Below are 24869 nucleotides of genomic sequence, written 5' to 3' on the forward strand. Positions count from 1 at the left end.
TTGAACTTAAATGGTCTATAACAAAAAGCACATATTTGTTTAGGATTATTGACACTTTGTCCTATTTGAAAGGTACAGAAAATCTCATGTAGGTTAGGAACACACACAACGTATACAGTGCAGATACACTGCATCAAGCTGTGCAGCGTATCTGCCCTGAACGTTGCAGGGAATGCCGTCCCAAACCCCGCACCACGCTGTGGTGCGTTATTTCATGTGTACATTCCGCTGTGCAAACGATCGCACATACTTACCCCCTCCCTCCTCTGACGTCCGCTCTGGCCTCCCTGAATCATGTTGCAGGTCCATGTGACACTGCAGCCTGTGATTGGCTGCAGCGGTCACATGGCCTACAACGTCATCCAGGGAGGCTGGACTGGAGAAGAAGCAGGGAACTCTGGGTAAGTATAACTTTATTTTAATTTTTTCTTACTTGCGATTTTTGCGGCGCATTGCTGTGATTCCGCCACAAATATCGCAACACACGCTGCTTTGTTGCGGGTTTAAGCACCCCATTGAATTCAATGGGTAAACCCGCAACAGAAGAGTTGCGTATCCACAGAATTAATTGACATGCTGCCGTTGAAGTAACTGCACCGCAGGTCAATTTATGCGCGGTTATTCCTGCGGAGATTTACCGCAGTGTGGGGACAAGATTTGTTGAAATCTCACCCACACTGCTGCCACTGTAATACGCAGCGGATTTTCGGCAATGAATCCGTTGCGGAAAATCTGCAGTGTTTACGCTGTGTGTGTTCCTACCCGTATAGTGAAAGCTCAATAAACTACATGAATTAAAACCTCAGGATTTAATGTTGTTAAATTGACACAAATCCCAGACTAATTCTGAGTCCCTATGTCAAGAAGACAGATAACAGATAAAATACCTGAATTCTCTCGGTGTCTTCATCACCTTCTCAATCCATCTATTGTGAAAAAAAGAAGAAATGTTACATATAATAAGGGGGTAACAGTCACTCCTCCAGGTGCTACACATTGGGGGAGATTTATCAAAACTAGTGAATTGAGGAGTAGTTGCCCATAGTAACTAATCTGGTTGCAGTCACACGCTGTGTTGTTGAATCATAGTTTGGCTGCAATTTTGCACAAAACCGCAGCAAAAACTGCAATTCAACCTCAATGTGATACAAGGCTGGAATCACACATACAGTTTTTATGTATGTAGTACATTTTATATTGTACTATAGACTTTAGGCGACATGAACACGACCGTAGATTTTGTCCGCAATTACAGACCCATTTATTTCTATTGATCACGGACACCATCCCATATATTTTCGGGAAGGTGCCCAGGCCGTAGAAATCCGCCGCAAAAGATAGGACATGTCCTATTTCTTGCTTTATACCATCCATACTCCCATACTGTGTATGCAAGCACGGGCCGAAAATGCGGGTGGCTGTCCGCAGCCGGAATTGCACGTAATTGCGGATCGTGATTACGGGCACTGCCGTGTGCATGGGGCCTAAGTATAACATCTAACCGCACAAAAAAAAAACATAAAATAATTCTGCGAAAACCACCATTAAAACGCCACGAAAAACGCAGCATAACGCTGTATGTAAGTCCAGACTAGGGCCACTTTCACAGTATTTAGGTCAGTATTTTGTATCAGTATTTGTAAGCCAAAACTAGATGTGGGTCTAAAACACAGGAGAGGTGCAAATATTTCCATCATACTTTTTCAATTTATGGTTTTTGCTGCAAAATACTGACCAAAATACTGCTGTGTGAAAGTGGCCTAAGGACAAGTTCACACAGAGTTTTTTTATGCTGATTTTGACGTGGAAACCGCTTCGGAATCAGCACCAAAAAACAGCTGAAATCGCCCCCCATTGATTTCAATGGGAGGTGGAGGGATTTTTTTCCGCAGCAAGTTTTAGCCGTTCGCAGTAAAAGAAAATTGCCCTGTTTCTTTTGCCACTCTTGCGCCTCAATTGAAATCAATGGGAGGCAGAAAAAGTAGTTTTCGTGGCGCTTTTTGCCTGCGGCGCTCAATGGCCGTGAGTAAAAAACGCAGCAAAGATCGCAGCAGGATTTACAGGCAGGTCAAAATCTGGCTCAAAATTCCTGAAGGAATTTTGAGGCAGATTTTTCTGCCTGCAAAAAAAACGTGCGAACAGGGCATAAGGATTTTTTCACGCTGTTTTTAGGTGGACTTTTTTTTTGCTAGCGCTTCTTAATAGAACATGCGTTTTTAATGCATTTTTTTCAAATATAGAAAAGTCTATATAAAACTCCTATGGAGAATGTTGCGTGTTGAAGAAAAACACCACTGACCCATAAAGCGCACCAAAAGGTCAGAAAAACGCCACAAGTAAAAAACATTGTTTATAGTGTGTTTAGTATTTCCCTGTTGAATTTCAGCAAACATCTGGCCGCCACTGTTTCTGCCTTAAAAAAAAGTTGGAGAAATGCAGCAAAAAGCGCAGGGTTTTTCCTAAAAACGCTATGTGGGCTTTTGCTCTACTTCTCACTTGCATCATTTTTTATAAATCTCCTCCATTGTCTTCATTCATTACACAATATCTTACAATGATATACTTACAGCACGTCCTCTGGAAACAGAGTCCTGATAGTCACAGAATAGAGAAGACAGTGAGTACAGTGAGATTTATTTATGTCATTTCATCAGTTTTCTGGCGTAATAGTATCTAGAAGAATCTAATTTATAAGTGAATGTCCTCCCAGCAATAATACAGTCGTCATTTGTATCTGTGAGGCTAAATTCACACTGCGTTCCATGTTTATGTTTGCTGAACATATAGACAAACTGTGTCTGTACAGTTGCATAGTTACATAGTTTGTACGGCTGAAAAAAGACACATGTCCATCAAGTTCAACCAAGGGACGGGAAAAGGGAAGGAAAATATTTCTACACATAGGAGCTAATATTTTTTTTGTTCTAGGAAATGATCTAAGCCTTTTTTAAAGCCATCTACTGTCCCTGCTGTGACTATTCCATAAATTTACAATTTTCACAGTAAGGGCTTATTCAGACGAACGTATAATACGTCCGTGCAACGCGCGTGATTTTCACGCGCCTCGCATGGACCTATGTTAGTCAATGGGGCCGTTCAGACAGTCTGTGATTTTCACGCAGCGTGTGTCCGAAGCGTAAAACTCACGACATGTCCTAAATTTGTGCGTTTTTCGCGCATCACGCACCATTTGAAGTCAATGGGTGCGTGAAAGTCACGCGCAGCACACGGAAGCACTTCCGTATGACGCGCGTGATTCGCGCAACAGCAGTAAAAACTAAGAATGAAAACAGAAAAGAACCCCGTGCTTTTCTGTTTACAAACATACAAACAGAGTGTCATAATGATGGCGGCTGCGTGAAAATCACGCAGCCGCGCATCATATGTGATGACTCACGGAGCTGTTAGGTACCTTTTGCGTGCGCAAAACACCACTTTTTTTGCGCGCGCAATACGCACACGCTCGTGTGAATCTGGCCTAAAGAAGGTTTGTCGCCTCTGCAGGTTGAACCTTTTTTTCTCCAGCTGGAGGGAGTGCCCCCTTGTTTTTTGAGGGGGTTTTACATGGAACAGGATTTCACCATATTTTTTGTATGTGCCATTCATATATTTATATAAGTTAATCATGTCCTCCCTTAGTCGTCTTTTTTCAAGGCTAAATAGGATTATTTTAATCTTTCCTCATAACTTAGATTCTCAATGCCCCTTATTAGCTTCGTTGCTCTTATTTGTATTTTTTCCAACTCCAGGGGATCCTTTCTATGAACTGGTGCCCAGAACTGATCACTTATAGTACTATTTTTTGTCACATAATTCTGTATATAGTCCCACAATAGCCCCTCAAATATTTTCCCCACGATGGATGTTAAGCTTACTGGTCTATAATTACCCAGAGCCCTTTTTGAAAATAGGCACCACATTTACCCTGCGCTAGTCCCTTGGCACTATACCAGTCACTAGAGAATCTCTGAATATTATGAAAAGGGGGACAGAAATAACTGAACTAAGCTCTTTAAGAATTCTAGGGTGTATTCCATCTGGTCCCGGGGCCTTGTGCACATTTATTTTATTTAATTTAGCTTGGACCATATTTACATTCAACCAATTCAGTATATCAACTGATATATTACCAGCACTGGCACCGGCTACATCAGCTGCTCTTTCTTCTGTTGTATATACAGAGCTAAAGAACCCATTTAGTAACTCTGCCTTCTCTTGATCCCCTGTGACCAACTCCCCATTACCACTATCAAGGGGTCCTACATGTTCAGACCTTGGCATTTTTGTATTTATTTACTTGAAGAATTTTTGGGGATTTGTTTTACTATCCTTGGCCACCTGCCTTTCATTTTGTATTTTTGCTAATTTTATTAAATTTTGACAGTTTTTTTACGTTCTTTATAATTTAAAAAGGTTACAGATGTACCGTCAGTTGCATGTGTCTGCCTTAGGCCTCATTCACATGAGCGTGAATCACGTCCGTGTGCTATGCATTGAAACAACGCACAGCACACGAACCCATTGATTTCAATGGGGCCATTCACATATGCGTGATTTTTCACGCATCGAGAGTCCGCTGCGTGAAACTCACTGCATGTCCTATATTGGTGAATTATTACGCACCTACACGCCCATTAAGTGTGCGGTGCGTGATTTGCTCATCAATTCAGTTGAAAATAATAAAAAAAAAAAGTGCTTTGCGAGTGCATGAATAACGCATGCCCCTCGCAAAGCACACAGATGCATAACACACGGACTCGGATACGCTCGTGTGAATGAGGCCTAAGACTGTTAAGAATACACAGTATGTACCACATGGTATATTTTTTTTGAGTACATTGAAATGCACAGATGACTGCACTGTTCAATATACTGTACATTAGTTGCGTCTGTGAGATCCTGACATATCCTGAGCAAACATATGCCAAAAGGACAACATCTTGGCATGCAGTATGATTGCATAGTTGCCTATATTTGAAAAATTTTCCAGGGACACTTAGGCTGAGGCGTCTTAGGCGGGTGTGTCTTATGGAGGCGTGGTTTATATGGTGGGTGTGACTAGTGGGGCGTGGCTTTCCAGAATTTCTGCATACAAAAAAACTAGCAAAAAATCTGAACTGGTTTGGCTGACAACTACTATGGTGGCCGGTATGTCTCTGGTTATCCGGTTGTTTACAGACAGGTGATCTCTCACTTCATCACTAGGGCTAGGTGATATGTGCTGACTATTACTGGTAGCGTAAAAACCAGCATAGATAGTGCCACACTGCCCCTTGTAGATAGTGCTCCACACTGCCCCCAGTAGATAGTGCTACACACTGCTCCCTGAAGATATTGCCACACACTGCTCCCCGTAGATATTGCCACACACTGCTCCCTATAGATGATGCCAATAACCCCTGTAGATAAGGCCACAGTGCCCTCTGTAGATGGTGCCACGAAGCCCATCTGTAGATACCACACAGACCCCCTGTAGATAGTGCCACAGTGCCCTCTGTAGATAATACCACAATGCCCCTTGTAGATAGTGACACACAGCCCCCCTGTAGATGCCACACTTACCCACTGTAGATGATGCCACACAGACCCCCCATTGATGATGTCATACTGCCTGCCTGTATACGATGCCCCAGACACCCCTGTAGATGATGCAATACAGCCCCCCTGTAGATGATCCCACACAGCCCCCCTGTAGATTTTACCCCCCCAGTAGATGTTGCCACACACCCCGCTGTAGATTATGCCACACACACCCCCTGTAGGTGATGCCACACAGCCTCTGTAAACAATGCCGCACAGCCCCCTGTAGACGATGCCACACAGCCCCCTATAGATGATGCCACACAGCCCCTGTGTAGATGATGCTACACAGACCCCCTGTAGATTATGCCACACAGACCCTCTGTAGATGATGCAACAGACCCCCTGTAGATGTGGCCACACATCTCTCTGTAGATGTTGCCACACACCTCCCTGTGGATAATGCCACACACAGCTCCCTGTAGATAATGCCACACACAGACCCCTGTAGATAGTGCCACACATAGCCCCCTGTAAATAGTGCCACATACTCCCCCTGTAGATAGTGCCAATACTACCCCGTATATAGTGCCATATACGCCCCCTGTATATAGTGCAACATACTTCCCCTGTATATTTTGCCACATACTCCCCTGTAGATAGTGCCACATATTCCCCCTGTACATAGCCCCCACCTCCTGTAGATAGAGCCATTGTGGCTCCCTCTATGAGCAGAATCCCCGGCCAGGTGTCGGCAATGCTTTGGCCGGTGATTCCGCTGCAGGAGGTGCCCCTGACGTTACTGCCCTTATATGGACAGTGATGTCATGGGCTACTCATGGAGTGCCGGAATCCCGGCCAAAGCGTTGCCAACGCCATGCCTCGGAATTCCGCTTATAGAGAGAGACCTGACTTCACTGTCCATATAAGGGCAGCAACGTCAGTCGCACCTCCTGCAGTGGAATCACTGGACATGGTGTCGACAAAACGCTTTGGCCGGGGATTTCGCTCCAAGAGTGAATGGCAAAGCAGGAAGATTATAGTTTTCTGCTCTGCCATAGTATTCAATTGTATCTGGGACAGTAATTTTCCGGGACCGTCTCTGAAAACTCGGGACATTCCAAGCAAATTCGGGACAGTTGGCAATTATGTAATTGCCCATTATAGTTTATGGGTATGTTGGTTTATATGACAGAAGATTTTCCTGGCGTATACACCACACCACAGAAGGTGTGTTTTTAGCTTCAAAGGGAAGCTTTTCTGTTCAGAACAATGCTAGTGAAGTGAGCAATGTTGGGTTGTTCATAACAGACGTGCTGCGTTGGGGAGTACATTTCCAGCTACACCTGTTATACCAGATAGGGAGCATAGGAGACTTGAAGCTTTCCCCTTGGTCATCCACTGAGCATATGGCTGTAACCACACGGCGAGTTTGGTTGCACAACATCAAGTTACAATAAATTTGTGCGACAAGAAAAAAAAAAGTGTGAGTTTTCTCTACGACATGCTGTTACATTAAAGTTGCAGGCCTATTTTGGTGTGCTATTTGGTTGCAAGTCACATACGATTTAGGGTTTGCGACATCCAAAATACAACCACATGTCGAAAATGAGTCACAGTCACATGCGATTTAACTCTGTGCTGGAAAAGTCGCTTGCGATCTGCGACCAAAAATCCAGCAGATGTGGTCGCATCACGTCACATGTTGTAAGAGAACCACATTCACAAGCATACTTGCGATGTCGCAATGCAACCTAGCGATCTTTGTGTCATGCGACCAGCGTCGCCATGTAGCCCTAGCCTTATTTAAATATCCTGGATTTTATAAGAGAAAAATAATGCAGCATGGAATATAGAAATTATACTGGACTCCAACCAATCCGTGCGCTAAATATTAAATGAAACAGAAAAGCCGGAAGAGTTCCTGAGTACCTTGATGATTCAGTATATGTGCACACGCTTACTAAAAAACGTCTGAAAATACAGAGCTGTTTTTCAAGGGAAAAGAGCTCCTGATTTTCAGCCGTTTTTTAGCAACTCGCATTTTTCACAGCGTTTTTAACGGCCGTTTTTGGAGCTGTTTTTCTAGAGTCAATGAAAAACGGCTCCAAAAACGTCTCAAGAAGTGACATGCACTTCTTTTTCGTGGGCGTTTTTTTTACCCTTGAAAACAGCTCCGTAATTTCAGACGATTTTGATTTTGTGTGTGCACATACCCTAACAATGAAGATTTACTTACCGGAATCTTCGTTCTGCAACTGAAAAAAGAAAAACACTAATTTAAAATGAGATTTGCACAAGCAATTATATAAAATAAGAATGAAATTAAAAGTCGTTCATATTATTGGTACAAGATCAGGACTCCACTCAGTTGTCAGATCACTATAGACTCCGATCATCTTAGATCTTAGCCAGTGAAGCCGCAGGTCTGGGTCTTACAGATATAATACGTATGGACACTAAAATGCAGCCATATTATGACTCAATTGGTTTGTAATGGGCTTTACTGACCCTTTTACTCCTATCACAGAGATGCCATATTTGATCAGCACGACTACAATGTGTAATAGGAAGATTTTCTTTCAACCTCACCATGTAACTATCACAATATTATAACATAATGGGGGGTTATGAAGTGACAAATGTGTCAGTAGAAGATGTCAAACATGGAAACTATGGAGATAAATTGCTATAGAATGGCACTCACCCTGTGCTTCTTTCACTGCAGCCTGCAATAGTAAAGACAGAGGGTAAGCAGAGAATAGAAATGTGCCACGCGGTATACGGTTATGTAATATTACGTTTACCTCGATGTAGCTCTGCGTCTGCAGTTCCTTTATATATAGAGATGCCGGAACCTGTAAAAGTAAGAAAAAAACCTACATGTTATCTGCTGGACATCAAATATCTCTCTTTATCCATCGAATCTATTGGATTGTATGTGATAGTCTGGTGGGGGCAACAAGTAAAATCATTAGCACTTTCCTGGCTGGACTGTTTGCTGTTTTTGGTATTTACTCCTATATAACAGGCTCTATACTTATGTTTGGTTGGCACCACTCAATATATCACTAGTGCAAACATACAAAGCACCTTACACAAACATGTACATACTTATTTATAAGATAGAGTAAAAATAGCATACATGCACTGATATTATGTCAAAATATAATCCTTCATTTAAAGGGGTTATGTGGGGACCAAAAATGATTTGCCGTGTACTCACTGCAATATGTGAGTACACTGCTAATATATATTCCGGTCCCCCGTCACGCTGATTCTGAGATTTTTTATAGATTTTTAGTGTTACCGGGGGACTAGAAGTCTAATTGCACAGTCTTCTTTGATGACGATACGACTCTTTGTCATGTGACTGGATCCGCTGTAATCACTATACTACTGCTCCTGCATATACATGGAGTACAGCGGTTTCGGTAACATGATGAAGAGTCGTATCGTGATCAAAGAAGACTGTGCAACTAGACTTCCAGTCCCCCAATGTTCTTTTATTGGAATTTTTAACTGCATACAGAGCAGCTGTATCTAGCGTTATTTACTCAATCCGTCAGTCCTGCAAACCTGACGGGTTCAGTGACAGCGGTTCCTGCGTGCAGGGCCGGCCTTAGGGGTGTGCGACCATTGCACAGGGCGCATCACTCCAGCAGATGGAAGGAGGCGCTGCACTAGCTCCCTTCCCCTGCTTGTGCCGCCCGAACCTGGCGACTTAGCAATGAGTAATAACATTTTTATATAAAAATTATTTTTTTTACAATCCCCTCCCTTACTCTCCGCCGGACTAACAAGTAGAAAAGGGGCGGAGAAGGGGGTTCACGTACAGGCCGCACATCACAGAGGAGAAATGTTCCTTCCTCTCCTCTGCCGTGTGAAGTGAGCGCTGATTGGTGGAGCAGCAGGGGCCTCTGTCTGCTCCACCAATCAGCACAGACTGTACTGCACAGCTACACAGACTCAGCGCCTTCTGCAGCTTCCCCCTCCTCTGCTGCTGCCACAGAGAAGACTCCTCCACGGACCTCTGGTGTCAGGTAAGAGCAGCAGCTTTAGGTTAATCTGTGTTCATTTATGTGCTGTGTGAGGGAGGAGGAAAGATTGATCTATAAATCATGTGTAACAGGATGTTTTGTTTTTTTTGCATAGATCAATTTTGTGAGGAGGGGGACTTCTGTATAGTTTATTTTGTGGTGTAGAAGCTTATTATGAATCATATGGGGAAGGGTAACATGGCTGCAAATGTTATGTATGGGGGAGAAAGAATTCTTTAGAGATAATTTTTGTGGGGGAGAGCAACTTGATTATAATGGTAGGAACACACAGGGCGGATACGTAAAACTACACAGAGTATCCGTCCTGGAAACCGCAGGAAATTCCACCTGAAAAACTGCACCAAACTGCAGAAATAAAAAAAATAAAGGTAATACTCCCAGCTGTAGTCATGGCGACGCGTCCCTCTCTTCTGAACATAGCCCGGCCTCCTGCGATGACGCTGCGGTCCATGTGATCGCTGCAGCCTTTGATTGGTTGCAGCAGTCACATGGGATGAATCATCATCCCAGGAGGTTGGGTTACGCTCAGAACAGAATACGCATTGCTATGACTACGGCCGGTAGTATTACCTTTTTTTTCTTATTTCAGATTTTTGTTGCGGAATCGCAGCATTTCTCCCGCAACACGTGACTTTGTTGCGGGTTTTACCTCCCATTGAATTTAATGGGGAAATCTTACAATACAAGAGCAGCAATTCCGCAGCATAAATTGACATGCTGCAGATTGAAAAAACGCAGGTCAATTTATGTACAGTTTCTGTGTGGACATGAGATTTGTTTTATCTCATCCACTTTGCTGCTACTGTATTATACTGCAGATTTTACGCAGTGAAATCCGTTGTGGAGAATTGTATATTCACGTGTTGCAGCCATATTGCAGTTTTTGCTGCATTTAATTTGGTGAAAATTGCGGCAAAATATGAAAGCAACATGAGAATACATCGTAAATAAAATGTGTGGCGGAGTGGGACTTAACCCCTTCGCGCTCAGCGACGTACTCTTCCGTCGTGCTGACCGCCCCGTTCTCGCTCCATGACGGAATAGTACGTCACGGGAGTAACGCCCATTTCGGCCGTCCTTCCGACACATACAGGAGCTGTGACAGCTGTTGTCTCGTACAGCAGTTGCCGCAGCTCCTACAGCGGGGAACGATCGCTGTGTCCCTACTGATTAACCCCTTAAATGCAGCGTTCAATAGGAATCGCGGCTTTTTAGGGTTTAAGTTACCATCGCTGGCCTGCTACACGATAGCGGCCGGCGATGGTGACTATGGCAACCGGACACCTAACAATGGTGTACGGCTATGACATCGACGGAAGCCTAGTGGGTCCTGACAAAGTCAGGACCCACTATGCTTGCTGTCAGTGAGTAGCTGACAGCTCTAATACACTGCACTACGCATGTAGTGCAGTGTATTAGAATAGCGATCAGGGCCTCCTGCCCTCATGTCCCCTAGTGGGACAAAGTAATAAAGTAAAAAAAAAGTTTAAAAAAAGTTGCGTAAAAATAATAAGAAAATAAAAGTTTTAAAAGTAATAAAAGTAAAAATCCCCCTTTTTCCCTTATCAGTCTTTTATTATTAATAAAAATATATAAACAAACAAATAAACTATACATAATTGGTATCGCCCCGTCTGTAACGGCCTGAGCTACAAAATGAATTAGTTATTTATCCCGCGCGGTGAACGCCGAAAAAGAAAATAATAATAAACCGTACCAGAATCACAATTGTTTGGTCACTTCACCTCCCAAAAAATGGAATAAAAAGAGATCAAAAAGTCGCATGTACCTAAAAATGGTAATGATCGAAACTACAGTTCGTTACGCAAAAAAATAAGTCCTCGCACGGCTTTATTGATGGAAAAATAAAAAAGTTCTGGCGCTTAGAATAAGGTAACACAAAAAGTGAATGATTTTTTACAAAACGTATTTTATTGTGCAAACGCCATAAGACATAAAAAAAACTATAAACATCTGGTATCGCCGTAATCGTATCGCCCCGCAGAATAAAGTGAATATGTCATTTATAGCGCACGGTGAACGCTGTAAAAAAAATACAATATAAAAACAATAGTAGAATTGCTGTTTTTTAGTCACCACGCCACCTAAAAATAGAATGAAAACTGATCAAAAAGTCGCATGCACCCCATGAAAACTCCAATAAATTACTCAAGGGGTCTAATTTCCAAAATGGAGTCACTTTTTGGGGGTTTCCACTGTTTTGGCACCACAAGACCTCTTCAAACCGGACATGGTGCCTAAAAAAAAAAGGAGGCTTCAAAATCCACTAGGTGCACCTTTGCTTCGGAGGCCGATGCTTCAGTCCATTACCACACTAGGGCCACATGGGATGTTTCTCAAAACTGCAGAATCTGGGCAATAAATATTGAGTTGCGTTTCTCTGGTAAAACCTTTTGTGTTATAGAAATTTTTTTAATAAAAAGGATTTTCTGACAAAAAAAAAAAAAATGTAAATTTCACCTCTACTTTGCTCTAAATTCCTGTGAAACACCTAAAGGGGTTCATAAACTTTCTAAATGCTGTTGTGAATACTTTGAGGGGTCTAGTTTCTAAAATGGGGTGATTCATGGGGTGTCTAATATATAGGCCCCTCAAAACAACTTCAGAACTGAACTGGAACCTAAAAAAAATTAATTAGGCAATACTTCGCTTCTTACATTATACTGATAATGAGCAGTGCCCACCCCGAGATAACCCCAGTTTTGACCGTTTGTATAAACAGAGACCCCTATTAGACCGTTCCAGTGCCCGGTTTTCCCAAGCATACACCCCAAGAAATGTATTTCTATTGATGAGTCCTTGGTAGATTTTAAAGGGAGGCTTTAATTCCGCCAGGTAGGAGGGATTGTGTGGGATTTGGTGCACCCACTGCTGGACCAGGGTTACCACCTCTACCTGGATAATTTTTATACCAGCGTCCCACTCTTCAAGTGCCTCGCTTCCAGAAGTACAGCGGCATGCGGCACTGCTAGAAGAAACCTGAGAGGCCTCCCTAAGACTCTGCTTGGGCAAACACTCAGAAGGGGTGAGGGCAGGGCACAGTCTAGCAGCAGCATATTGTGTGTCAAGTACAAGACAAGAGATGTCCTTGTATTGACAACAATACATGGCCACACCAGTACCCATGTACCTGTACGAGGTACCAGTACAGAGACCCCCAAACCAGACTGCATCCTGCACTACAATAGGTACATGGGAGGGGTGGACTTGTCAGATCAAGTCCTGAAGCCCTACAGCGCCATGCGGTGTGGTATAAGAAGCTGGCCGTGCACATCATTATCAAGAAACTAATCTTTAGGGACCAAGAAGGGGGCACCCTGTACTTCTGGAAGCAAAGCCACAAGCATCGTACCAGGGCAATACTTTCCAGAAGAAGTTCCCCAAACTGGCAAGAAGGGAAAAAGTCAAAAGAGGTGCAAAGTTTGCTATAAGAGGGATAAGGGAGGGGGATAAGGGAGGACACAATATATCAATGTGACACGTGTCCCGAAAAACCAGGGCTCTGTATGAAAGTGTTTTAAAATTTATCATACATCCCTTAGATTTTTAATCTGCCCTGACGCACTCCGCACAGCTTATCCCCCTCATCTTTCCCTTCTGAGCCCTGATGTGCCCAGGCAGCTGTTAACAGCCACATGTAGGGTATTGCCGTAACCAGGAGAACCCACATTACAGTTTATGGGGTGTATATCTCTGGTGGCGCATGCTGGGCACAATATATTGGACACTGAAATGGCATATATATATAGAAAATTGCAAATCTCACACTGCACCATCTGCTGCGCATTATCTTTTACACAATACATGTGGGGTCAAAATGCTCACTACACCTCTAGATGAATGTCTTAAGGGGTGTAGTTTTTAAAATGGGGTCACTTCTCGGGGCTTTCAACTGTACTGGTACCTCAGGGGCTTCTGCATACATGACTTAGCACCAGAAAAGCTCCAGTAGGCCAAATGGTGGTCCTTTCCTTCTGAGCCCTCCCATGGGCCCAAACTGCAGTTTATCACCACAAATGGGGTATTGCTGCACTCAGAAGAAATTGGGCAACAAAATGGGGTATTTTGTTCCCTGTGAAAATAAGAAATTTTGATCAAAACTGACATCTTATTTAGAAAAAAAAAAATTTTTTTAATTTCACAGCCCAATCCAAATACGTGCTGTGAAAAAGCTGTGCGGTCAAAATGGTAACCACAACCATAAATGAATTCCTTGAGGGGTGTAGTTTCCAAAATGGGGCCACTTCTGGTGGGTTTCCATTGCTTTGATACCTCTGGGGCTCTGCAAATGCGACATTGCACCTGAAGACCAATCCAGCAAAATTTGGAGTCCAAAGAACAAATAGCGCTCCTTTGCCGTTTGGGCCCATGGGAGGGCTCAGAAGGAGTTTATCACCACAAATGGGCTATTGCCGCACTCAGGACAAATTGGGGAACAAAATGGGGTATTTTATTTCTTGTGAAAATAAGAAATTTTATCAAAAATGACATCTTATTGGAAAACATTTCATTTTTTAAATTTCACAGCCCAATTCAAATACGTGCTGTGAAAAAACTGTGTGGCCAAAACAACAACCATACATTAATCCCTTGAGGGGTGTAGTTTCCAAAATGGGTGATTTTGGGGTATTCCTACTGTTTTGGCACCTCAACACCTCTTCAAACCCGGCATGCTGCCTAAAATCTATGCTAATAAAAAAGAGGCCCCAAAATGCACTAGGTGCTTCTTTGCTTCTGGGGCTTGTGTTTCAGTCCACGAGCACACTAGAGCCACATGTGGGACATTTCTAAAAACTGCAGAATCTGGACAATACATATTTAGTAGTGTTTCTCTGGTAAAACCTTCTGTGTTAAAGAAAAAAAATGCAATAAAATTGAAATTCAGCAAGAAAAATGAAATTTGCAAATTTCACCTCCACTTGCTTTAATTCCTGTGAAATTCCTAAAGGGTTAAAAAACTTTATAAATGCTGATTTGAATACTTTGAGCGGTCTAGTTTTTAAAATGGGGTGTTTTATGGGGTTTCTAATACATAGGCCCCTCAAAGCCACTTCAGAACTGAACAGGTACCTTAAAAAAAAGGCTTTTGAAATTTTCTTAATAATATGAGAAATTGCTGTTTATGTTCTAAGCCTTGTAACGTCCAAGAAAAATAAAAAAATGTTCAAAAAAACTATGCCAATCTAAAGTAGACACATTGGAAATGTGAACTAGTAACTATTTTGGGGGGTATAACCATCTGTTTTACAAGCAGATGCATTTAAATTCACAAAAATGCTATTTTTTAAAAATGTTCTCGAAATTCTGCAATTTTTCACCAATAAACACTGAATATATCAACCAAATTTTACCACTAACATAAAGCCCAATGTCTCACGAGAAAACAATTTCAGAATCGCTTGGATAGGTTTAAGCATTACGACGTTATTACCACATAAAGTGAAATATGTCAGATTTGAAAAATGGGCTCTGAGCCTCAAGGCCAAAACTAGGCTGCATTCTTAAGGGCTTAATTATAGTTTGCTTGTGTGTGTGTGTGTGTGTGTGTGTGTGTGTGTGTGTGTGTGTGTGTGTGTGTGTCAGGGGTGTACTTGGCTATAAGGCTAGAATTTTGGCATTAGGATGACATGATCATCAATTTCAATGTTTCCCTATCAGACATTTTGAAATGTTCGCAAGTTTGCGCACAACTTTTTTCTTTGTTATCTATGGCGGCATTATTCACAGTATGGTGGTATTATTTAGTCACTGTATGGCAGTGTTATCTAGTCACAGTATGGTGGTATTATTTAGTCACTGTATGGCGGTGTTATCTAGTCACAGTGTGGTGGTATTATTTAGTCACTGTATGGAGGTGTTATCCAGTCACAGTATTGTGGTATTATTTAGTCACTGTATGGCGGTGTTATCTAGTCACAGTATGGTGGTATTATTTAGTCACTGTATGGCGGTGTTATCTAGTCACAGTATGGTGGTATTATTTAGTCAGTGTATGGCGGTGTTATCTAGCCACAGTATGGTGGTATTATTTAGTCAGTGTATGGCGGTGTTATCTAGTCACAGTATGGTGGTATTATTTAGTCACTGTATGGCGGTGTTATCAAGTCACAGTATGGTGGTATTATTTAGTTATAGTGGTAATATTTAAGCATTGCATTATTGTAATTTGGGGGTAGGGCTAATCTATGTATAGTGATTCCATATTCGGTACGGCATAGTATGCATTGTATTTCTCAATAGAACACATGAGTTTTGAGTAACACAGTCCACACCACCTGATACCAGGACCAGACTGTGCACTGGGCATCAATGTCAAGTGTAGATTTCACTATGTGTGGCATTCACATTTATCAATCGTGTCACTGATAACAATTATTTTTACATTACAATTGCAGAGCAACGATAAACAAAGATTTTATCGTTGATCTTCTACTTTGTTAACACTGACCAAATAGCATTATAATTGGTCACAAACTAGCAAATCATGATGATAATTAGCTAAACTAAATAGGCCTTTAATGGGGGCATATTAGGCTTAGTGCCTAGGGCAGTGTGAGCTGTAAATACGGCCCTACTAAGGACACAGATACTATTGAACACTATAGCAGAGCAGGGAGGTATTTCCCTGCTCTGCTATCTATTAGGGTGCCGTGAGAACCCTCCAGGGGTGCCGCGACACTCCTCTGAACCACTGCCAGGGATGTGCTTTCTCTCCTCCTCCTCACAGCTCGAAATGGATGTGAGGAGGAGTAGATTTTTTGCGAACCCCTTGTAGATAGCACCCCTTGACTCCATAAATGGCACCCCCACCCTTCCTGTACATAGCTCCCTGAAGGAGCGGAAACCCCCTGTGGCCGGGGATTCCGCTCCTGGACGGAGCGCTTCATGTCTCCGTCCATAAATGGACAGAGACGTCAGGGGCTTCTCTTGGAGTGGAATCCCTGGACACAGCGTCAATGCTGTGGACAGGAATTCCGCTTCAGTAGTTGCCCCTGATGCCACTGTCCATATAAGCAGGGCCGGCTCCTGGTTTATGTGGGCCCTTGGGAGACACAGACTTAGTGGGCCCCTTTGCGAGGGAACTCACGGCGGCAGTAAAATGCCAGCCCCCATATAGACGTTAGGCCCTGTTTATGCCCCCATATAGAAGTTAGGCCCCCAGTTTGTACCCCCATAAATTTAGTGCCCTCTGTAGATAGTGCCACACAGCCCGCCCTCACAGGTATATATGGATAGTGTTGTCAGGAGCAACCCCAGATCCATAGTCCCAGGCAGAGCACTACTAGCACTCTGCCTGGGAGTGGCGTAGCTAAAGGCTCATGGGCCCTGGTGCAAAAATTCTGCTTAGGCCCCCCTACACAACACCACCAGACCCCTGCGCACGCCTATGCCCAGCTGCCTTGCCCGACAGACCCCATGAATGCCCCCACAGTATAATGCCCCCAAAGCTGCCCCCACAGTATAATGACCACCATAGCTGCCCCCGCACAGTATAATGCCCCCCATTGCTACCCCCCACAGAGTATAATGCCCCCATAGCTGCCCCCACACAGTATAATGCCCCTATAGCTGCACCCCCCACAGTATAATGCCCCCCATAGCTGACCAACAGAGTATAATGCTCCCAGTAGCTGCACCACACACAGTATAATGCCCCCCATAGCTGCCCCATACCGTATAATGCCCCCCATAGCTGCACCATACAGTATAATGACCCCCATAGCTGAACCATACAGTATAAGGCACGGCAAGCGTACTCTCGTTTACATCGTAATCTCGCGAGATTACATTTGCCTTGCTAGAAATCCAACAGAAAAGATTCAGACGTGTCAGGATTCTGAATACACATCACGTCCTGGTTGGGGGTAATGTATATTCATTATCAGGACACTGCAGTAAAGTTATAGTGTGTGTATGTAGCTGCACATAACGATATAGCTATATCGCTAGTGCAGTGTAAATGAATGGAGAGAAGTGTATGACGCTGATTGGTCACTGATTGGTCAGCGTCATACACTCCTCTGTACAACGCCCACTTGGGCATTAAGAAACTAATTAGCATAAAGCTAAAAATCACTCATAAAGTGGTAAATATAGATTGTTTTTCTAAATAAAAAGCACTGCTGTCACCTACATTACAGCGCCGATCTCCTTATGTAGGAGATAGGGCACTTATAATGTGGTGACAGAGTCTCTTTAAAATTCTGAAAAAAGCAGATTTTTTTTTCTGCCTTACAAAACACGCTGTGTGAACATACCATTAGAGTGTATTTCATATTTTTAGCAGTTTTCTGTGTTTCTCTAAACAATTTTTGGCAGGGGTGCCCAGAGGAATTTTTTTTTTCATGGGTTGTCTCAAGTTCAAAAGGTTGGGAAACTCTGTACTAGGCTACAGAGGCGCCTGCAGCCTATGAGGCGCAGGGACAGGATCCCTGCGCAGGTCGGCGTGATGACATCACTGGATCACGACGGTCTACAAAAGGATCCTGTCATCGGCATTGTGGAGCAGCTCCATTCGTTGTGGGAATGGGGCCTAGGTGAGTACAATTTTTTTTGTTTGGGAGGCACTATCTACAAAGGAGAGGTGGGGACTGTATTGCACTGTCTACAAGGAGGTGGGGGCTATATGGCACTGTCTACAAGGACATGGGGGCTGTATGGCATTGTCTAGAAGGGGAGGTGGGGGGCTGTATGGCACTGTCTATAAGGAGAGGGGGGCTGTATGGCACTCTACAAGGGGGAGGTGGGGGACTGTATGACTCTCTCTACAAGGGGGAGGTGGGGGCTGTATGACACGGTCTACAAGGGGGAGGTGGGGGCTGTATGACACTGTTTACAAGGGGGAGGTGGGGGGCACTGTGTACAAGAGGGAGGTGGGGGCTGTATGACACTCTACAAGGGGCAGGTGGGGGCTGTATGGCACTGTCTACAAGAAGGAGGTGGGGGATTATAGCACTGTCTACAGGGAGGCTGTATGGCACAATCTACAGGGGGCACTTTCTACAAGGGGGGCTGTGGGGAGCATTATACTGTGTGGAGACACCACAGGTGGCAATATAATGTGTGTGGCACTTAGGGGGCATAATACTGTGTGGGCACAATTAGAGGACAAAATACTGTGTCCTTGAATGGGTTATAATATATTATATCATTAATAATTATTATTATACTGTGTGTGGGGCACTAAACGGGCATTATACTGTGTGGGGGCACTATATAGGGCATTATAGTGTGGGGGGCATTATAGTTTTTTTATAGGGCGTTTTTTATGAGGCATGGAGCGCCGAAACCTAATTTCGCACAGGGCGCCATCTACCCTAAGGCCGGACCTGCCTGCGTGTCTCTGACACACGGGATCCACCTGTAAACTGTCACATCTAAGTTATGAACTTAGATGTGATCGTTTACAGGTGGATCTTGCGTGTCAGAGACACGCAGGACACGCTGTCACTGAACCCGTCAGGTCCGCAGGACTGACGGATTCAGTTAATAGCGTTAGAAGATACAGCTGCTGTGTATAGAGAATACAGAGCAGCTGTATCTAAAAAAGTTAAAATAATTTTTAAAGAAATAAAAAAAATTGCCTTACAAATGTTTACATAGCCTTTAATTTAAATAAAAGTCTCCCCCCCCCCAAAAAAAAATAAACCTCCTTTTTTTTTATTATATATTATAAAAAATGGGGTACTGCCACAATCGTAACGAGCCATAGAATAATGATAACTTGTTATTTATACAACATGGCACATTTGTCAATAAGAAAACAATAGTGGAATTGTTCTTTTTTTGTATTCCCTTCCCAAAAAAATAATAAAAGATAATCAATACATTATATGTACCCCCAAAAAAAAAGCCCTCATAAAGCTACATCAACAGAAAAATAAAAACTAAAGTTATGACTCTTGGAATGCGAGGATAAAAAATAACAGTTTGGTCAGTAAGGCCCAAATAGGCCCGGTTGTTAAATGGGTTGTCCAGGTTGGGGGCTGTTTTTTATACTGATGACCTATCCACAGGATAGGTCCTCAGTATATGATCGTGGGGGTCCAAACCCCGGACCCCACAGCTGATCAGATGTTCCAGCTGCCTCCGGGAGCCGAAAGCTATGCAGGGTCGGTGCTGGAAACAGATGGCTCTGGTCACAGTATAGTGGTCGTGCTGCAGTACTGCAGCTGTGCTCCTATTCACTTGAATAGGAGCAGAGCTGCAGTACCCCAGCATGGACGCAATACAGTGGTCGGAGCCATCTGCTTCCAGCATCAACCCTGCATAGCCTCTGGAGCCCACCCCCACCAATCATATACTGATCACCTATTCTGTGGATAGGTCATCAGTATAAAAAACAGCCCCTAGCCTGAATAACCCCTTTAAAGGGTTAAATGCTATAGTAAGATATGAGAATGTTTAAAGAGGATCTGTCACTAGTTTATTAATTCCTTATCTCCTAACTAATCTAATAGACACTATGATGCTAACAAATACAGTGTCATTGTTTTTCAAAAAAGTTTATCATTTGCAAAGTTATGAGCATTTTTCTAAATATGTAAATGTGGCTCTAATAGCCAAATAGGAGGTGACTTTCTTTTCATTCTGGTCGGTGTAATGTTTTCTGTATGACGCTGCCCAATCAGCATCATACAGTTCTCCTCTTCACAGCCCAGCGTGATCCCAGCCTCAGTCGCGAGATCACGCTGTGTTGTCACTTCCGGCCACAGGTCCTTCAACACAGCGACTAAGTGCTCCTCCAGGAAGACGGTCCCTGCATCGCCTCCAGCTGTGCTAGAATGACTGTCATCCGCAGCAGCAGCATGGAGCGATGCAGGGACCATTTTCCTGGAGGAGCGCTGAGTCGCTGTGTTGAAGGACCTGTGGCCGGAAGTGACAACACAGCGTGATCTTGTGATTGAAGATGGGATCACGCTGGGCTGTGAAAAGGAGAACTGTATGACACTGATTGGACAGCGTCATACAGAAAACATTGCACAGCTCAGAGTGAAAAGAAAGAGTCCCCTCCCATTTGACAGGTATAGCCAAATTAGCATATTTAGAAAAATGCTCATAACTTAGCAAATAATAAACATTTTAGTTTGTTTTTTTTACACTGTAGTTATCAGCATCATAGCGCCTATTAGATTAGTCAGGTGATAGGGAATTAATAAACTAGTGTCAGAGCCTCTTTATATACACAGCATAATAACTTTTGGGGTCAGTGGCGTTTTTATCAAAAAGCAACATGCTGAAGGTATTAAGATTTTTTTAGGAATTTTTCTCCACGGGTTTCTCTATAGAACTTCAAAACTGCCTGGAAAAACACATGTACAAAATTATACACTTCGCAGTATTAAAATTTAACATGCATTTTTTAAGGCGTTTTTAGTGGTGTTTTTGGTGGCGTTTTTCATTTAAAGAGGCTCTGTCACCACATTATAAGTGCCCTGTCTCCTACATAATGAGATGGGCGCTATAATGTAGGTGACAGCAGTGCTTTTTATTTTAAAAAACGATATTTTTTCACAACGTTAGGAGCGATTTTGGTTTATGCTAATGAGCTTTCTTAATGCCCAAGTGGGCGTACTTTTACTTTCGACCAAGTGGGCGTTGTACAGAGGAGTGCATGACGCTGACCAATCAGCATCATGCACTCCTCTCCATTCATTTACACTGCACTAGCGATATAGATATATCGCTATGTGCAGCCTCATACACACACCCTAACATTACTACAGTGTCCTGATAATGAATACACATGAAATCCAGCCTGGACGCCATGTGTACTCAGAATCCTGATACTTCTGACTCTTTTTTTGTGAGATTCCGGCAAGTGAAACCAAATCTCGTTTAGCTCCGTGATCTCGCGAGATTTCGTATCCGTTGCTGGAATCTCACAGAAAAGAGTCAGAAGTGTCAGGATTCTGAGTACACATGACGTCCAGGCTGGATGGTCATGTGTATTCATTATCAGGACACTAGTAATGTTAGGGCTTGTGTATGAGGCTGCACATAGTGATATAACTATATCGCTAGTGCAGTGTAAATGAATGGAGAGGAGTGCATGATGCCGATTGGTCAGCGTCATGCACTCCTCTTTACAACGCCCACTTGGTTGAAAGTAAAAGTACGCCCACTTGGGCATTAAGAAAGCTCATTAGCATAAACCAAAATCGCTCCTAACGTTGTGAAAAAAGATCGTTTTTTAAAATAAAAAGCATTACTGTCACCTACATTACAGCGCCCATCTCCTTATGTAGGAGATAGGGCACTTATAATGTGGTGACAGAGCCTCTTTAAGCTGGATTCCCACACCATGTTTTGCTGCGTTTTTTTAATCATTTTTTAGTGCAACCTCATGTCACATGCACTACATATAACTGCATTTTGGTTTGTGGCGTTTTTGAGGCAATTTTGTAATCAGTGCTTTTCTTTACAAATGCAGCATGCTCTGGGTATAGCGATTTTTCAGGCGTTTTCCCATTGGATTCTCTATAGGCATTCAAAAACGCCATAAAACATGTACAAAATTATACAAAGTGAAAAACGCCACTAAAAACGCCATAAAAAAAGCATGTTACCTTCTAATAACGCTAGCATTTTTAGAAGTGTTTTATATTGCAGTTTAAATTGCCTAAAAATACTCAGTGTGAAGGAGGCCTTAGTGTCATACTCAGAGCATGCGGTCTTTGGGAAAAAAAAAAGCCACTGATCAAAAAATTGCCTCAAAAATGCCAAAAACACAAACGCAGTGTATGTAGTGCTCTTGATATTTTACTATGGACTTTAATGTAACATCTGGCTGCAGCAAAAAAGCGCCACAAAAACGATAATAATAACATCAGCTGATTTCATCCTTTGCATTGCGTTTGAAAATCTGCACAATGTCCTGAAATCTTGGAGCATTTTTTCTGCTACATGTAATGGAGTTTTTAAAATCACATTCATATGTATTATACTGTAACTTTAGTGCAGATTTTTGGTGCGGATTACCCATAATAAATTTGCCATGTCTGAACATCACTATACGCTTTTAATTCCTTTAGACTATGTTCACACAGCATAAAATATACTCTTTAGAACTATCCTAAGGCCTTATTCACACAAGCGTATTTCACGTCCGTGTTACGCGCGTTAAAACAACGGACGTCACGCGGACCTATGGAATTCAATGGGGCCATTCAGACATTCAGTGTTTTTCACGCAGCGTGTGTCCGCTGCGTGAAACTCACCGCATGTCCTATTCTTGTGTGTTTTCTGCACATCACGCACCCATTGAAGTCAATGGGTGCGTGAAAAAAACGGACGGATTTGCGTGATTCATGCAACACTTGCTAAAGAAATGATGAGGAAAAAATAAAGCACCTCCTTCAGTTATTTTTGCTGACGTAAATAACGCATGACATACGGATGTCAAAAAACGCAGACGCACACTATACACGGATGTCACATGGAACTATAACGCAGTAAAGACGCTGCATTTATAACGAGCACAAAACAGACACTCTCGTGTGAATTAGGCCTTAGGGTGAGTTCATATGTCGCAGATTTCTCGTGGATTTTTGGTGCAGATTCTGTGACCGCTTACAATACAATATATGTGGACAGGGTCCTAACAATCATGGTCGCAGAGGGTGCGACTACCACAGGGCCTGGACGGGAAGGGGTACCGGCAGTAGACCTTGTTCCCCTGGTGAGTGCCGCTTACTAGGGCATCGCAGAGAGCCATTGGCTCCCTGCCCTGCCACTTACTCTTGTAAGCCATAGTCTGTTTTAGGCCTTGGTATACTGGGTTTTGTGCAGCGATATTTGTTTATTGAATAGTAGTAGCATCTATTAAAGGGGTTTTCCCGTAATCAATATTTATCACCTGTCCACAGGATAGGTGATAAATATCTTATCAGTTTGTTCCGACCACTGGGACACCCACCGATCCTGAGAATGGGCTTACCTGACTGTCCCTGTGCACCTCATTTACAGGAGCGGTACTGTGCAGCTGAGCATGCACAGTAGCGCTCCTTTCATAGGGGGTGCACGGAAATGGCTAGGTAAGCCAATTTACGGGATCGGTGGGGGTCCCAGCTGTCGGACCTGCAGCTATGGGAGCATTATAATGTATGGTGCAGCTATGGGAGCATTATACTGTATCGTGCAGCTATGGGGGGCATTATACGGTATGGTGCAGCTATGGGCGGCATTATACGGTATGAGGCAGCTATGGGGGCATTATAATGTATGGTGCAGCTATGGGGGGCATTATACTCCATGGTGCAGCTATGGGGGGCATTATACGGTATGGAGCAGCTATGGGGGCATTATACTGTATGGTGCAGCTATGGGGGGCATTATACTGTATGGTGCAGCTATGGGGGCATTATACTGTATGGTGCAGCTATGGGGGGCATTATAATGTATGGTGCAGCTATGGGAGCATTATACTGTATGGTGCAGCTATGGGGGGCATTATACGGTATGGGGCAGTTATGGGGGCATCCTACTGTATGGTGCAGCTATGGTGGGCATTATACTGTGTGGGGTAGCTACGGGGAGCATTATACTGTGTGGTGGATTTATACTGTGGGAGCAGCTATGGGGGGCATTATACTGTGTGGGGCAGCTATGGGGGCATTATATTGTGTGGGGGGCAGCTATGGGGAGCATTATACGGTGTGGGGCAGCTATGCGGGGCATTATACATTATGGGGCAGCTATGGGGGGCATTATACTGTATGGTGCAACTATGGGGGGCATTATAATGTATGGTTCAGCTATGGGAGCATTATACTGTATGGTGCAGCTGTGAGGGGCATTATACGGTATGGTGCAGCTATGGGGGGCATTATACGGTATGGTGCAGCTATGGTGGGCATTATGCTGTGTGGGGCAGCTGCGGGGAGCATTATACAGTGTGATGGATTTATACTGTGGGAGCAGCTATGGGGGGCATTATACTGTGTGGGGCAGCTATGGGGGCATTATACTGTGTGGGTGGCAGCTATGGGAAGCATTATACTGTGTGGGGGGCAGCTATGGGGGTATTATACTGTGTGGTGGATTTATACTGTGGAAGCAGCTATGGGGGGCATTGTACTGTGGTGGTCAGCTATGGGGGCATTATACTGTGTGGAGGCAGCAGCATTATACTTTGTGGGGGGCAGCTATGGGGAGCATTATACTGTGGTGGTCAGCTATGGGGGGCATTATACTGTGTGGGGGCAGCTATGGGGGCATTATACTGTGTGGGGGGCAGCTATGGGGGGTCATTATACTGTGGGGGCA

This window comes from Rhinoderma darwinii, chromosome 2, assembly GCF_050947455.1.
Source record: "Rhinoderma darwinii isolate aRhiDar2 chromosome 2, aRhiDar2.hap1, whole genome shotgun sequence".
Taxonomy (NCBI): Eukaryota; Metazoa; Chordata; class Amphibia; order Anura; family Rhinodermatidae; genus Rhinoderma; species Rhinoderma darwinii.